Raw genomic sequence first — 16,818 nt, 5'->3', positions numbered from 1 at the left:
GTTAGGATTGTGTTGGCTATACGAGCTTTTATTTGGCTCCATATGAAATTTAAAGTAGTTTTTTCCAGTTCTGTGAAGGAAGTCACTGGTAGCTTGATAGGAATAGCATTGAATTTATAAATTACTTTGGGCAGTATGGCCACTTTCACGATATTGATTCTTCCTATCCATGAGCATGAAATGTTTTTCCATTTGTTTGTTTCCTGTCTTACTTCCTTGAGGAGTGGTTTGTAGTTCTCAAAGAGGTCCTTCACGTTCCTTGTAAGTTGTATTCATAGGTATTTTATTTCTTTGTAGCAATTTTGAATGGGAGTTCACTGGTGATTTGGCTCTCTGCTTGTCTATTATTGGTGTATAGGAATGCTTATGATTTTTCCACATTGATTTTGTATCCTGAGACTTTGCTTAAGTTGCTTATCTGCTTAAGGAGTTTTTGGACTGAGACGATGGGGTTTTCTAAATATATAATCATGTCATCTGCAAACAGAAACAATGTGACTCCCTCTCTTCCTATTTAAATACCCTTTATTTTTTTCTTGCCTGATTTCCCTGGCCAGAACTTCCAGTACTATGTTGAATAGGAGTGGTGAGAGAGGGCATCCTTGTCTTGTGCCAGTTTCCAAAGGGAATGCTTTCAGCTTTTGCCCATTCAGTATGATATTGGCTATGGATTTGTCATAAATAGCTCTTATTATTTTGAGATATGTTCCATGAATACCTAGTTGAGAGTTTTTAGCATGAAGGGATGTTGAATTTTACCGAAGGCCTTTTCTGCATCGATTGAGAAATCATGTGGTTTTTGTCATTGGTTCTGTTTATGTGATGGATTACATTTATTGATTTGCGTATGTTGAACCAGCCTTGCATCCCAGAGATGAAGCTGACTTGATTGTGGTGGATAAGTGTTTTGATGTGCTGCTGGATTCGGTCTGCCAGTATTTTATTGAGGATTTTCGCATTGATGTTCATCAGGGATATTGGCCTGAAATTTTTGTTGTTGTTGTGTCTCTGCCAGGATTTGATTTCAGGATGATGCTGGTCTCGTAAAATGAGTTAGGGAGGAGTCCCTCTTTTTCTATTGTTTGGAATAGTTCCAGAAAGAATGATACCAGCTTCTCTTTATACCTCAGTACCTCTGGTAGAATTTGGCTGTGAATCCTAGTCCTCGGCTTTTTTTGGTTGGTAGGCTATTAATTACTGCCTCAATTTCAGAACTTGTTATTGGTCTATTCAGGGATATGACTTCTACCTGGTTTAGTCTTGGGAGGGTGTATGTGTACAGGAATTTATCCATTTCTTCTAGATTTTCTTGTTTATTTGTGTAAAGATGTTTATAGTATTCTCTGATTGTAGTTTGTATTTCTGTGGGATCAGTGGTGATATCCCCTTTATAAATTTTTATTGTGTCTATTTTACTCTTCCCTCTTTTCTTCTTCATTAGTCTGGCTAGCGGTCTATTTTGTTAATCTTTTCAAGAAATCAGTTCCTGGGTTCATTGATTTTTTGTAGGGTTTTTCGTGTCTCCATCACCTTCAGTTCTGCTCTGATCTTAGTTATTTCTTGTCTTCTGCTAGCTTTTGAATTTCTTTGCTCTTGCTTCTCTAGTTCTTTTAATTGTGATGTTAGGGCTCTGTGAGAGCGGGACCCACTGAGAGACACCATTTGGTTTCCTGGCTTTAGCCCCCTTTCCAGTGGAGTGAACGGTTTTGTCTTGCTGGGGTTCCAGGTGCCACTGGGGTAAGAAAAGAAACCTTCTGCAGCTAGCTTGGTGTCTGCCTGAACAGCCACCCAGTTTTGTGCTAGAAACCCAGGGCCCTGGTGCTGTAGGCACATAAGGGAATCTCCTGATCTGCAGATTGCAAAAACTTTGGGAAATGTGTAGTATCTGTGCCGGATAGCACAGTTCCTCATGGCTTTCCTTGGCTGGGAAAGGGAGGCTCCCTGCTCCTTGCACTTCCCAGGTAAGGCAATGCCTCACCCTGCTTCTGCTTGCCCTCCATGGGCTGCACCCACTGCCTAACCAGTCCCAGTGCGATGAACAGGGTACCTCAGTTGGAAATGCAGAAATCACCTGCCTTCTGTATTGGTCTGGCTGGGAGCCGCAGACCGGAGCTGTTTCTATTCGACCATCTTGCCAGATCCTACCTCTCCCCCCCTTTTTTTTTCATACTTCTTCACCGAAAAACGTCAACACTAGCATGTATTGAAGACCAGAATCTGACCAGGCCTGTGTTGAGAACTGGTCGTTGCCATTGTCAGCCATTCTAACATTTCAAATTTGTTTGTGGCAGGTATTGAAAAAACTAATTAAATGAAATCGCCCCCAAACTTTTTTTTTTTTTGAGATGGAGTCTCACTCTGTCACCCAGGCTGCATTGCAGTGGCATGATCTAGGCTCACTGCAACCTCTGCCTCCTGGGTTCAAGCAATTCTCTTGCCTCAGCCTCCTGAGTAGCTGGGACTACAGGCACATGCCACCATTCCTGGCTAATTTTTGTATTTTTAGTAGAGAAGTGGTTTCACTGTGTTAGCTACGATGGTCTTGATCTTCTGACCTTGTGATCCACCCGCTTTGACCTCCCAAAGTGCTGGGATTACAGTTGTGAGACACCGTGCTCAGCCCATTTGTCTAGCTTAGAATAAATTGCCTATACGTTAAATGTGAAATTGCTATATTTACTTGAATTAACTTCAAAGAGTGCTTTCAAAAATGTTAATGGGTATATTGATACATCCCACCTCATCATGATTGTACTGGTTTATTTAAAGAGTATAAGGTTCTAAGTGCCTATCCAGGATAGAGTGAGCAAGTTCAAACTTAACTTAGTACAGGTTGGCCACATAAGAAACTATGTTTTAATGCTTTAAGATGTTCTCCCAGCCCCCAAGTCTGCAAGAATCAAACAGTCCTAATGCAGGCTACTGCCTAAGGGTATTTTTCCTTCTTATATTTATGGATGAATTGATGATTCCTGTTAAAGTTGTGTCACACCCGCATGCCAAGGTTTGATTTTAGCCAAAGTTTAGTAAATTTATTTTGTCAAAACAATTGGTATCTTGAGCATTGCTGAGCCAACAGGACATCAAAGTAACAAGTTGTCTAAAGTTAATGTTACAGTACATTAACAAACCAATGATCCTCAGTCACAAAATTATAAATGCAGCTTAGGGTGGGACTAAAGTAGGAGGGGAGAGTTAAACCCAAACTACAGCAATTAAGTCCTGAAACCAACTTCTGAATAGGGCTGCTGATTATTCCTTTCATTTCTTCTTGTGACTTTTTTAAGAGTTAAAGAAAGAGGAAAGAAACATTAAACGTGACTGGCAGTTAAAGACAGGTTTACTTTAGATAAAACCTGAGAGGGGCTTCTGGCTTATTTCAGTCAGGAGCGCTTTTTCTTATAGACTAAGAGTATATATTGGTTTTAGGGTGAGGGGCTTATTACAATCTTGGAATGTTTCTGTGTGAGAGAAGTTCTACGGCAGGGTTGGAATGTCTCTGGGAGGAGGGGAAGTTATCTTGGAGCAGACATCTTTCTGGCCAAAGAGGGGTTATCTTGAGGCTGGCATCTTCCTGACCAGAGGGGACTTATCTTGGGGCTAGCATGTCTGTGGTTGGGGAGGAGTTTGGGATGTTTCTGGTTGGAGATGTTATTGTGGTTTATGGTTGCACTGACCTTAGCCATTGGGCAGATGACCTTTGGATTTAGGCAATTTTTTATTAAGGTGAACTTTAGAATGAGGGGCTTATCCATGATGGCAATGCCCCTGCTCTGTCAACTTTGAGCTCCCTTGAATTTTCAGAAGTTATCACAGCTGGTAATGTACTGCAATTTCTTGAAGTTACATGATATAGTCTGGCTAAGTTACATGTGGTTCCCATATTAGCTTGTTTGCAAGGGTGATTTTGCTGCAAAGCAGATTCAGTTGCCCTACCAGTGAGCCCTTTCGGAGTGATACGGCTCCGATGACTGGAGGAACATCAGGGTCCTTAGTCTTGTGCCAATTTAGATAAAATGACACAGATACACATGGAGTGGTTTTAAGGAGCAGAGGGTTTAATAGGCAAGAAAGAAGGAAGGAAGAAGAAAACAGTTTCCCCTATACAGAGACAGAGGGGGCATTCAAACAAAGAGAAAAACCCCAAGTGCAGCAGAAAGTGGCTGCTTATATGAGGAGGCTGGAGGAGGTGGTGTCTGATTTGCACAGGGCTCAGGGGATTGGTTTGACCAGGCATGTCATTCATGTAGACCACAAAAAAACTGGCCCTCCCACCCTAGCCTTTTAATATGCAAGTGCAGGGCATCATGATGTTCTAACACATGGGGATATGTGAGGGCGACCATGTTGCCAGGCACATGTGGAGGCAAGGGCAAGAAGAAGACGGTGGGAATCGCCATGTTTGGGTGGACCCAGTTTCTAATGGCCAGCATTTGCATATCAAAGATTGCTGACCCAGCTTTAATAGCTGGGGCTTTCCTGCTAGACAAGAAACATTTCTGGAGCTACTTTAAAAGAAACAAAAACTTCCCAAGGACCTCTTTTGCTCTCTATCTGCCTAAAATAATTTCTTAATAACTCCTATAACATTTCCCCCCTGTGGAGATGTCACCCCAACTGCTGTTAGGTGGTTTTGGGCAATGACTCTTTCTGGCTACTTCCTGCTTGAAAAGGGGCATCAAATGGGGAACAGAAGCCAGGGCTCCTCCTGGGGTCGGTCTAAGGGTCCTCAGAAGAATGGCATGTCCATGTGTAGTTCAGTTAGCAGCACCAGTTGGAGTTTGATTGCTTCTAGGCTAGAGGACACAATTTGAGCTATAGTATTGAGTATACAGGGCCCAAATATTAATACAAGACATATATATAAGCAAGAGAGGGCTTAATAAAGGGGTTAATCAATTCCATAAAGAAGACTGGAATTCATTGAAGAGGGATTGTAGCCACCCGGGGCTGAAGCCTGCATTTTCCCTGAGCCTGTCAATAATTTTGATTTGATCTTCAAGTAGCTGTAGATTTTCCTCTACTTTACTAGAGGTGTTAATCCAGAAGCAGCATGTTTCATTTAAAAGTGCACAGGTACCTCCTACTTCAGCTGTAAGGACATCTAAGGCTCATCTATTCTGTGCTACTACTGAGGCTAAAGAGTCTATGGGTGGTGGGCTTCTATGGCTCCTACTGTTGCCTTCCATCCTTGTTGCATCATAATGGCAAGGAGAGGAATACCAGCAAACCAGAAGAGGCCTTTGGTTATAGAATTCCCCACTCATGGTCTAAGATGGGATTGTCATGTGTTTGCCCTCTCCAACCTTCTCTTTCGGTTAAATCTCCATATGAGGGCATGGAAATGATAGATCTCTTTGTTTGGCATGTCTGAGATAGTGCACTTTCTAAAAAGGAGCCTAGGTTAGGGATGTCTCCAGATGATGCGGCCATGTCAGAGGAATTTAAAAATAATAAGTTGGAGACCATTGCTACTATAGTGCAGTTTCTTAGTGTTATTGAACTGAGCAAACCGCTTAGGACAGATCCAGCAATTAGTCTTATTACAAATGGGCCATGGCTGATATTGTAGGAGCTAAAGGGTATGATGTATTACTAAACCCAATAAAAAGTCCTAGCAGACTCAGTTGGAGAATTTCCCTTTGGAGGTCTATGAAGTTCTTTGGTTTTATTTTCCCAAACAAAGAAACCTCTGGGTTATGGGCACCCTATTCACTTTCATTACCTGGCAGAATTTGCAGGATAATTGCCCAGAACTAGCATATTGATCCAGATATTTACATTACCCATCCCTTTTTGTTTCTTCCAAGCTGCAGGAGATTGCCACTTGATTCACAGGAATAAGCAGGGTTAGTCTAAAATGTAGGCAAAATCTAAAAAAAAAAATTAATGAGACTAGGATTTAATGACAAATGTATGGTAAGCTTTGGAGAACAATTTCTCTCTCCAGTCCTCATTTTTGGTAAAAACAAATTATGATAAGACCGTGTGTGTTGTTCATAGAATAAACTTTAGTTTCATACTTGGCCTGATTATTTGCATAAAGTGCAGCAAAGAAAGAATGGTTATTTCTACATAGGCCTTTTGGATTGGCCTTGATAGAACTCTGTTCCACAAGGAATCTCAGATAAGACCTTTAAAGCCAAGCTCAGCCATGTGTTTGTATCCTCAAATACCTGTGAGTTGGGTGATCCTCTCCTCTTGAGGTCCTAAGATAAACTTGGAGCTCCTGGACCTGTTGGAAAGTGACATTCTTTACTGACCACAGGTTAAGAACACTGTGTGGGGACTGTGTAGTCAGTGTATGAGGCCACTTCTCCCCAAGGGGCTTTTATTGGCTCTGCATATCAAGCTTGATTCCTTAAAAGGAAACACACCCTTTCAGTCAAAGCCTTGGTAAAATAACCAGATTTTCCAATTGTGTCCTGTTGAAAAAGAAAAATAGATTCTTATTGCACTGATGCAAACAACTATATTGCCATAAGCTAAGAGTACTCACAGATAGTTTCCAAATTCTAGAGGAACCAGGCAGAGAAAAACAAACATGCTTGAAATTTTGCTCACAGGAATATACCTTATTCAATTATTAAAGGCGGTAAATAGTTCAAAATAAGTTTCCTTTACTCTGAAAATCAAAACAAGGATTAGCAATATTCCAAGCAACAGTCAAAAAGATTGCTTTAACTTAGAGTGCAGTCCATTTAGTTAACTCTTGTTTTGCTTGATATTTGTGAACATGTCAGTTCTTTATGAGTCCCATACATTCTTTCTCTCTTTCAATGTTACAATCTTTAAAGTTATTAAAAACCTGCATTTGAGAACACCTGTTAAAGTCCTTAATATAACTTGATTATAAACTGTAAAATACCATATAATATCCTTTTGAGTCTAGTTAATGTTTACACATTTTGCAAGATTAATATTTTCAATCTTTCTATAACTTGTTTAAACCTCTAGCCCTATCTCATCAAATTTAACATAATCTCTCATCCCAGGGCAAAATTTACATTTCCCTGCTTTCTTATAATCTTTTACTAAAAAAAACAAACAAACCACATTTTACTGTTTTTATATGCTGTGCATGTAAAACGGTTTGGCGATCTCAAATACATGTTGCACTGTTGACTTTTAACAACTTTTCTTTTTGGTGAAAAACCTGGTTGGTAAGCGATTTTAATTACATACCAGGTGTGGATCCTAGGACCCAGACAGAAGTGCAGATAAAGTCTGACTTTTCAGCATCTAGCTCCATGTGTCCCAGGCCTTACTTATCTGTAAAGCAGGCAGTGTACAACCTTGAAACATTTAGCAACCTAGTATCTAAGTTGTATGATTTACACCACCTTTTTGCATTTTGATGACACTTGCATTTTACCAATAATCCTTAAAACTATTTTTATTTCTTGAAGTCATCTGAACTAAAAAGTATTTGATTTAAGACACTTATTGTTCTTTAAGCCAATCAATTAGAGCTCTTTTTATAGACATTGCACACAACACATATACAGCAACACGAACAGACAAAAGATTCAACACTTCTAAGATTTTTTATTTGCCAGTTTCTTAATTGGATTACTGGCTTCCGGGTGGAGCCCTTGGATGAACAGGGCCAGGTAGCATGCTTTAAGAGTGGTAAGACAAAAAAGGGAGAAAAGTAATTCAGTTGACTGATAAGAAAAGAGCCTTTTCCTAGAAAAACAAGATCCAATAAGAGAAAAACATAAAGGCCTTTAAAATATACTTATAACTTGAATATCCACTTTTAATTAAGCTGAGCATGCTTTAAGAAAATCCTTTGAAATCCCTTGTTACTTGACTTTAGCCAAGCCAAGCACTTAAGATTTTCGGCTTTTGAACTTTACAAAAAGTAACGTCACAGGTGAAACCAACAAGCCTTAATTAGGTTATGACTTAATTGTGAGCATACAAAGTATTTTCAAAGGGGTGATAGGCAGTTTTTGAAACTGTCATTGCAAAATTTTGGGTCAGGTGCGGTGGCTCACACCTGTAATCCCAGCACTTTGGGAGGCCAAGCTGGGTGGATCACGAGGTCAGGAGATCAAGACCATCCTGGCCAACATGGTGAAACCCCGTCTCTACCAAAAATACAAAAATTAGCTGGGCATGGTGGTGGGCGCCTTTAGTTCCAGCTATTCTGGAGGCTGAGGCAGGAGAATGGCATGAACTCAGGAGGTGGAGCTTGCAGTGACCCGAGATCACGCCACTGCACTCCAGCTTGGGTGACAGAGCGAGACTCCATCTCAAAAACAAAACAAAACAAAACAAAACAAAATTTTGATGGAGACAGTGAAAGAGATCTGACCCAAACAACTCCATTTCATTTTCAGCCCCCAAGCTGTCCTTGCCCATCCCTGGGTGTAGGCTGAACCAAATTTGGGAGAAGCCTGGTTTACAGTTTATGGTCTAAAACAAAGATAGTAAGAGCCCCTTTTTAGGATATACTTCCCTCTTGCCTGGGGACCAGACTAAGAAGCTAGTCACAGGATTAGAAACCATGGCTTAGGAGTCATGCAGTTGGAGACTACAAGATTTTGACCTTCCCTAAACTACTCTCAAGATCAGTGCTTAAATTATTTTGTAAGCCCTGCCCTTAATGGATTAGCTGGCACCACCCAGATTGACAAACTGGCTTATCTGATTTCGTGGAACTGACTTAGCACAAGAAAATGGCCACCATTGTAAAATGGCAGAGACTAAAACAAAGCATTGCCATGTGGTTACAAGTCATGTTCCCAAGGACATGAAATAAGACAGAGGCCTGTAACCAAGTTTGTTACTGACCATTTTGTTGGGCTGGCTCGAACAGCAGGCTTGCATTCTAAGATACCCTTTTTTTTTTTTTTGACAGAACCATACAGAAAGACCTTCAAAGCACACCAGATTGTCTACAGCTTAGGACCAACTTTACAAATCCTTTTCCATTGATTATAAATTGACAGAGAATATAAACAATGATTTTTAAAATATTTTTTCATTATACTTTAAGTTCTAGGGTGTGCACAATGTGCAGGTTTGTTACATATGTATACATGTGCCATGTTGGTGTGCTGCACGCATTAACTTGTCGTTTACATTAGGTATATCTCCTAATGCTAACCCTCCCCCCTCCCCCCCACAACAGACCCCAATGTGTGATGTTCCCCTTCCTGCGTCCAAGTGTTCTCATTGTTAAATTCCCACCTATGAGTGAGAACATGCGGTGTTTGGTTTTTGTCCTTGTGATAGTTTGCTGAGAATGATGGTTTCCAGCTTCATCCATGTGCCTACAAAGAACATGAACTCATCCTTTTTTATGGCTGCATAGTATTCCACAGTATGTATGTACCACATTTTCTTAATCCAGTCTATCATTGATGGACATTTGGCTTGGTTCCAAGTCTTTGCTATTCTGAATAGTGCCACAGTAAACATATGTGTGCATGTGTCTTTATAGCAGCATGATTTATAACCCTTTGGGTATATACCCAGTAATGGGATGGCTGGGTCAAATGGTATTTCTAGTTCTAGATCCCTGAGGAGTCACCACACTGTCTTCCACAGTGGTTGAACTAGTTTACAGTCCCACCAACAGTGTAAAAGTGTTCCTATTTCTCCACATCCTCTCCAGCAACTGTTGTTTCCTGACTTTTTAATGATGGCCATTCTAACTGGTGTGAGATGGTATCTCATTGTGGTTTTGATTTGCATTTCTCTGATAGCCAGTGATGATGAGCATTTTTTCATGTGTCTTTTGGCTGCATAAATGTCTTCTTTTGAGAAGTGTCTGTTCATATCCTTCGCCCACTTGTTGATGGGGTTGTTTGTTTTTTTCTTGTAAATTTGTTTGAGTTCTTTGTAGATTCTGGATATTAGCCCTTTGTCAGATGAGTAGATTGCAAAAATTTTCTCCCATTCTGTAGGTTGCCTGTTCACTCTGATGGTAGTTTCTTTTGCTGTGCAGAAGCTCTTTAGTTTAATTAGATCCCATTTGTCAATTTTGGCCTTTGCTGCCATTGCTTTTGGTATTTTAGACATGAAGTCCTTGCCCATGCCTATGGGCAATACCTGAATGGTAATGCCTAGGTTTTCTTCTAGGGTTTTTATGGTTTTAGGTCTAACATTTAAGTCTTTAATCCATCTTGAATTAATTTTTATATAAGGTGTAAGGAAGGGAATCCAGTTTCAGCTTTCTACATATGGCTAGCCAGTTTTCCCAGCACCACTTGTTAAATAGGGAATCCTTTCCCCATTTCTTGTTTTTGTCAGGTTTGTCAAAGATCAGATAGTTGTAGATGTGTGGTATTATTTGTGAGGGCTCTGTTCTGTTCTATTGGTCTCTATCTCTGTTTTGGTACCAGTACCATGCTGTTTTGGTTACTGTAGCCTTGTAGTATAGTTTGAAGTCAGGTAGTGTGATGCCTCCAGCTTTGTTCTTTTGGCTTAGGATTGACTTGGCAATGCAGGCTCTTTTTTGGTTCCATGTGAACTTTAAAGTAGTTTTTTCCAATTCTATGAAGAAAGTCATTGGTAGCTTGATGGGGATGGCATTGAATCTATAAATTACCTTGGCCATTTTCACAACATTGATTCTTCCTATCCATGAGCATGGAACGTTCTTCCATTTGTTTATATCCTCTTTTATTTCATTGAGCAGTGGTTTGTAGTTCTCCTTGAAGAGGTCCTTCACATTCCTTGTAAGTTGGATTCCTAGGTATTTTATTCTCTTTGAAGCAACTGTGAATGGGAGTTCACTCATGATTTGGCTCTCTGTTTGTCGATTATTGGTATATAGGAATGCTTGTGATTTTTGCACATTGATTTTGTATCCTGAGACTTTGCTGAAGTTGCTTATCAGCTTAAGGAGATTTTGGGCTGAGACAATGGGGTTTTCTAGATATACAATCATGTCATCTGCAAACAGGGACAATTTGATTTCCTCTTTTCCTAATTGAATACCCTTTATTTCTTTCTCCTGCCTGATTACCCTTGGCAAAACTTCCAACACTATGTTGAATAGGAGTGGTGAGAGGGCATCCCTGTCGTGTGCCAGTTTTCAAAGGGAATGCTTCCAGTTTTTGCCCATTCAGTATGATATTGGCCATGGGTTTTTCATAGATAGCTCTTATTATCTTGAGATATGTCCCATCAATACCTAATTTATTGAGAGTTTTTCACATGAAGTGCTGTTGAATTTTGTCAAAAGCCTTTTCTGCATCTATTGAGATAATCATGTGGTTTTTGTCATTGGTTCTGTTTATATGCTGGATTAGGTTTATCGATTTGCATATGTTGAACCAGCCTTGCATCCCAGGGATGAAGCCCACTTGATCATGGTGGATAAGCTTTTTGATGTGCTGCTGGATTTGGTTTGCCAGTATTTTATTGAGGATTTTTGCATCGATGTTCATCAGGGATATTGGTCTAAAATTCTCTTTTTTTGTTGTGTTTCTGCCAGGCTTTGGAATCAGGATGTTGCTGGCCTCATAAAATGAGTTATGGAGGATTCCCTCTTTTTCTATCAATTGGAATAGTTTCAGAAGGAATGGTATACTGGCTCCTCCTTTTACCTCTCATAGAATTCGGCTGTAATCCATCTGGTCCTGGACTTTTTTCGGTTGATAAGCTATTAATTATTGCCTCAATTTCAGAGCCTGTTATTGGTCTATTCAGAGATTCCACTTCTTCCTGGTTTAGTCTTGGGAGGGTGTATGTTTCCAGGAATTTATCCATTTCTTCTAGATTTTCTAATTTATTTGCATAGAGGTGTTTATAGTATTGTCTGATGGTAGTTTGTATTTCTGTGGGATCAGTGGTGATATCCCCTTTATCATTTTTTTATTGCATCTATTTGATTCTTATCTCTTTTCTTCTTTATTAGTCTTGCTACCGGTCTATCAATTTTGTTGATCTTTTCAAAAAACCAGCTCCTGGATTCATTGATTTTTTGAAGGGTTTTTTGTGTCTCTATGTCCTTCAGTTCTGCTCTGATTTTAATTATTTCTTGCCTTCTGCTAGCTTTTGAATGTTTGCTCTTGCTTCTCTAGTTCTTTTAATTGTGACGTTAGGGTGTCAATTTTAGATCTTTCCTGCTTTCTCTTGTGGACATTTAGTGCTATAAATTTCCCTCTACACACTGCTTTAAATGTTTCACAGAGATTCTGGTATGTAGTGTCTTTTGTTCTCATTGGTTTCAAAGAATATCTTTATTTCTGCCTTCATTTCGTTATGTACCCAGTAGTCATTCAGGAGCAGGTTGTTCAGTTTCCATGTAGTTGAGTGGTTTTGAGTGAGTTTCTCAATTCTGAGTTCTAGTCTGACTGCACTGTGGTCTGAGAGACAGTTTGTTATAGTTATAATTTGTTTTCTTTTACATTTGCTGAAGAGCGCTTTACTTCCAACTATGTGGTCAATTTTGGAATAAGTGCTGTGTGGTGCTGAGAAGAATGTATATTCTGTTGATTCGCGGTGGAGAGTTCTGTCTATTAGGTCCACTTGTTGCAGAGCTGAGTTCAATTCCTGGATATCCTTGTTAACTTTCTGTCTCATTCATCTGTCTAATGTTGACAGTGGGGTGTTAAAGTCTCCCATTATTATTGTGTGGGAGTCTAAGTCTCTTTGTATGTCTCTAAGGACTTGCTTTATGAATCTGGATGCTCCTGTATTGGGTGCATGTATATTTAAGATAGTTAGCTCTTCTTGTTGAATTGATCCCTTTACCATTATGTAATGGCCTTCTTTGTCTCTTTTGATCTTTATTGGTTTAAAGTCTGTTTTATCAGAGACTAGGATTGCAACCCCTGCCTTTTTTTGTTTTCCATTTGCTTGGTAGATCTTCCTCCATTCCTTTATTTTGAGCCTATGTGTGTCTCTGCATGTGAGATGGGTTTCCTGAATACAGCACACTGATGGGTCTTGACTCCTTACCCAATTTGCCAGTCTGTGCCTTTTAATTGGAGCATTTAGCCCATTTACATTTAAGGTTAATATTGTTATGTGTGAATTTGATCCTGTCATTATGATGTTAGCTGGTTATTTTGCTCGTTAGTTGATGCAGTTTCTTCCTAGCCTCTATGGTCTCTACAATTTGGCATGTTTTTTCAGGGGCTGGTACCAGTTGTTCCTTTCCATGTTTAGTGCTTCCTTCAGGAGCTCTTTTAGGGCAGGCCTGGTGGTGACAAAATCTCTCAGCATTTGCTTGTCTGTAAAGGATTTTATTTCTCCTTCACTTATGAAGCTTAGTTTGGCTGGATATGAAATTGTAGGTTGAAAATTCTTTTCTTTAAGAATGTTGAATATTGGCCCCCACTCTCTTCTGGTTTGTAGAGTTCCTGCCGAGAGATCAGCTGTTAGTCTGATGGGCTTCTCTTTGTGGGTAACCCGACCTTTCTCTCTGGCTGCCCTTAACATATTTTCCTTCATTTCACCTTTGGTGAATCTGACAATTATGTGTCTTGGAGTTGCTCTTCTCGAGGAGTATCTTTGTGGCATTCTCTGTATTTCCTGAATTTGAATGTTGGCCTGCCTTGCTAGTTTGGGGAAATTCTCCTGGATAATATCCTGCAGAGTGTTTTACAGCTTGGTTCCATTCTCCCCATCACTTTCAGGTACACCAATCAGACATAGATTTGGTCTTTTCACATAGTCCCATATTTCTTGGAGGCTTTGTTGATTTCTTCCTATTCTTTTTTCTCTAAACTTCTCTTTTCGCTTCATTTCATTCATTTGATCTTCAATCACTGATACCCTGTCTTCCAGTTGATCGAATCGGCTACTGAAACTTGTGCATTCATCATGTAGTTTTTGTGCCATGGTTTTCAGCTCCATCAGGTCCTTTAAGGACTTCTCTGCATTGGTTATTCTAGTTAGCCATTCGTCTAATCCTTTTTCAAGGTTTTTAACTTCTTTGTGATGGGTTTGAACTTCCTCCTTTAGCTTGGGGAAGTTTGATTGTCTGAAGCCTTCTCTCAACTTGTCATAGTCATTCTCCATCCAGCTTTATTCTGTTGCTGATGAAGAGCTGCATTCCTTTGGAGGAGGAGAGGCACTCTTGATTTTTAGAATTTTCAGTTTTTCTGCTCTGTTTTTTCCCCATCTTTCTGGTTTTATCTACCTTTGGTCTTTGATGATGGTGATGTACAGATGGGATTTTGGTGTGGATGTCCTTTCTATTTGTTAGTTTTCCTTCTAACAGTCAGGACCCTGAGCTGCAGGTCTGTTGGAGTTTGCTGGAGGTCCGCTCCAGACACTGTTTGCCTGGGATCAGCAGCGGAGGCTGCAGAACAGCAAATATTGCTTAACAGCAAATGTTGCTGCCTGATCATTCCTCTGGAAGTTTCATCTCAGAGGGGTACCTGGCCATGTCAGGTGTCAGTCTGCCCCTACTGGGGGATGCCTCCCAGTTAGGCTACTGAGGGGTCAGGGACCCACATGAGGAGGCAGTCTGTCCATTCTCAGATCTCATACTCTGTGCTGGGAGAACCACTACTCTCTTCAAAGCTGTCAGACAGGGACATTTCAGTCTGCGGAGGTTTCTGCTGCCTTTTGTTAGGCTATGCTGTGCCCCTAGAGGTGGAGTCTACAGAGGCAGGCAGGCCTCCTTGACCTGCAGTGGGCTCCACCCAGTTTGAGCTTCCTGGCTGCTTTGTTTACCTACTCAAGCCTCAGCAATGGTGAGCGCCTCTACCCCAGCCTCACTGCTGCCTTGTAGTTGGATCTCAGACTGCTGTGCTAGCAATGAGCGAGGCTCTCTGGGTATGGGACCATCCGAGTCAGGTGCGGGATATAATCTCCTGGTGTGCTATTTGCTAAGACCATTGGAATAGTGCAGTATTAGGGTGGGAGTGACCCAATTTTCCAGGTGCTGTCTGTCACAGCTTTGCTTGGCTAGGAAAGGGAATTCCCTGATCCCTTGTGCTTCCTGGGTGAGGCGATGCCTTGCCCTGCTTCGGCTCATGCTCGGTGTGCTGCACCACTGTCCTGCACCCACCGTCCAACAAGCCCCAGTGAGATGAACCCAGTACCTCATTTGGAAATGCAGAAATCACCCATCTTCTGTGTCACTCATGCTGGGAGCTGTAGACTGGAGCTGTTCGTATTCTGCCATCTTGGAACCACCTCCCCAACAATGATTCTTTTATCCCTTTTACTGGTTTTCACAGGGAGAAAGTAGCCAAAAGCCCAACTGGTAAGAAATTTTTACCCTTTTGCCAGCATGTCAGGCTTCTGGGCTCCCTTGCCCCTTGCTCAACTCTAAGCCAGGCATTTTAAGGTTTGGAAAATTAACTTTTCCTAGGTTGGAAGAACATTATAAAAGAGAAAGAAGCCATTTTAAACTATGAAAGGAGGAAAAACACCATAGAAAGTAATTCCAATTAGGGTTGTTAAGAGGATTGCCCCTCTCCCTGTTGGGAATGATGTTTCCCTTATTTGTTTGCTCTCCCTATTTTCTCTTTTCCCTTTTGGCCTACTATAGGAGACACATTGCTCATCTCCAAAATTCTGTTCTGCTTGCAGAGCTGCCTGTTTTAGCTGCAGTTAGGGTTTGGCATAGGAGCAGTATAACATTCCTCCATGAGAAGTCAAATACTTGAGTTAAATTTTAGAAAGCTTCTATATACCTATCAGGGTTGTCAGAAAATCAGCCTTAGTCTCCCTTTACTTGCCTAAGGTTCTGCAATAAGAAGGGAACTTGAAGGGTCCCCAAATAAGAGAATCCTCAGATGGTTACCCTGGAACTTGCTTCTCTAATTTGTGGGAATTATGTTCCCTGGGCCTGCCTGATATGATTGCTAAAAGAGCTGGGTTGATTTTACAGTGCTTGAAAAGATTTAGTAGAAATGCCATGCCCTTGTGCAGAAAAAAAAAAAAAAAAAAAAAGAGTTGCTTTTTCTTTAAAGTTCTGAGGTTAAGGAAGTTCCAGTGTTTCAGAGTGCACTCCAGAGGGGTGTAAGCTGAATATAATTTATTACCCATTGTGAAAAGTGAAAAGTTTGTCTTCAAAGTTTCCCTTCTTGTTAAAGAATAAATAATAAATGTTAAAAATTATCATTTTCTTTAAAGACTAACTTCATTCAAGCCTCCTTGCCTTTGTGCTAATAACTCTTTGTTAAGCCTTATCCTGTGTAACTTTTAGATGTAAGGGAATAAGTGCATTCTATGTCCTTGTACTTTAACCAAGATATTTGTTCTGGACATGCTCAGGCATGTCCCAGCTTGCAGCCTATGCCCCTTCCTTATTTGGAAATGTTATTACTTTTCTAAATCCTTTCTCAAGCAACTTCCCTTTTTCCTTTTGTTCTCCATTGCCTTTACCTATTTAGGAAAGTTTTAAGTTGTTAGCCAGTCGGGTTTAGCTTAGACTGTGAGGTCCAACTCCAATCAATGGAAATAGGACACAGCAGTAAGGACCTAATGCATAAGGGATAAATATTCCTGCCTTTCTTTGTTCATTGTGCTCTTGTGACAAGATTGCTGATGAGCAACACCCTTTCTGCAAAAAGTAAAATTGCCTTGTTGTGCAAACTTTTTGTCAGAATGAGGATTTTTTTTTTCTCTTATGGCACCAAGGAACAAGTATTTTGTTTCTAACAAATGTGGCCTCTACGGGAGTTCATTCTCCTTCAGGGGTGGTCTCTGGTCCTCTCTCATGAGGAGGTGCCCTGCTGCCTCATTGTGGTGGCCTCAAGGGTAAGGAATTGAGACCTACCCGGTGTGACAAACCCAGACACTTGGCAATGTGGAAAGAAACCGGCCAGTGACCTAAAGGATCCTCAGATAGCATGGCGATCAGGCAACTCTACACACAGACCAAGAAAGGAA

Source organism: Nomascus leucogenys, chromosome X (genome assembly GCF_006542625.1).
Source record: "Nomascus leucogenys isolate Asia chromosome X, Asia_NLE_v1, whole genome shotgun sequence".
NCBI classification, from domain to species: Eukaryota; Metazoa; Chordata; class Mammalia; order Primates; family Hylobatidae; genus Nomascus; species Nomascus leucogenys.
The sequence above is the reverse complement of the archived record's forward strand: the minus strand, read 5'-3'. Positions refer to the sequence as shown.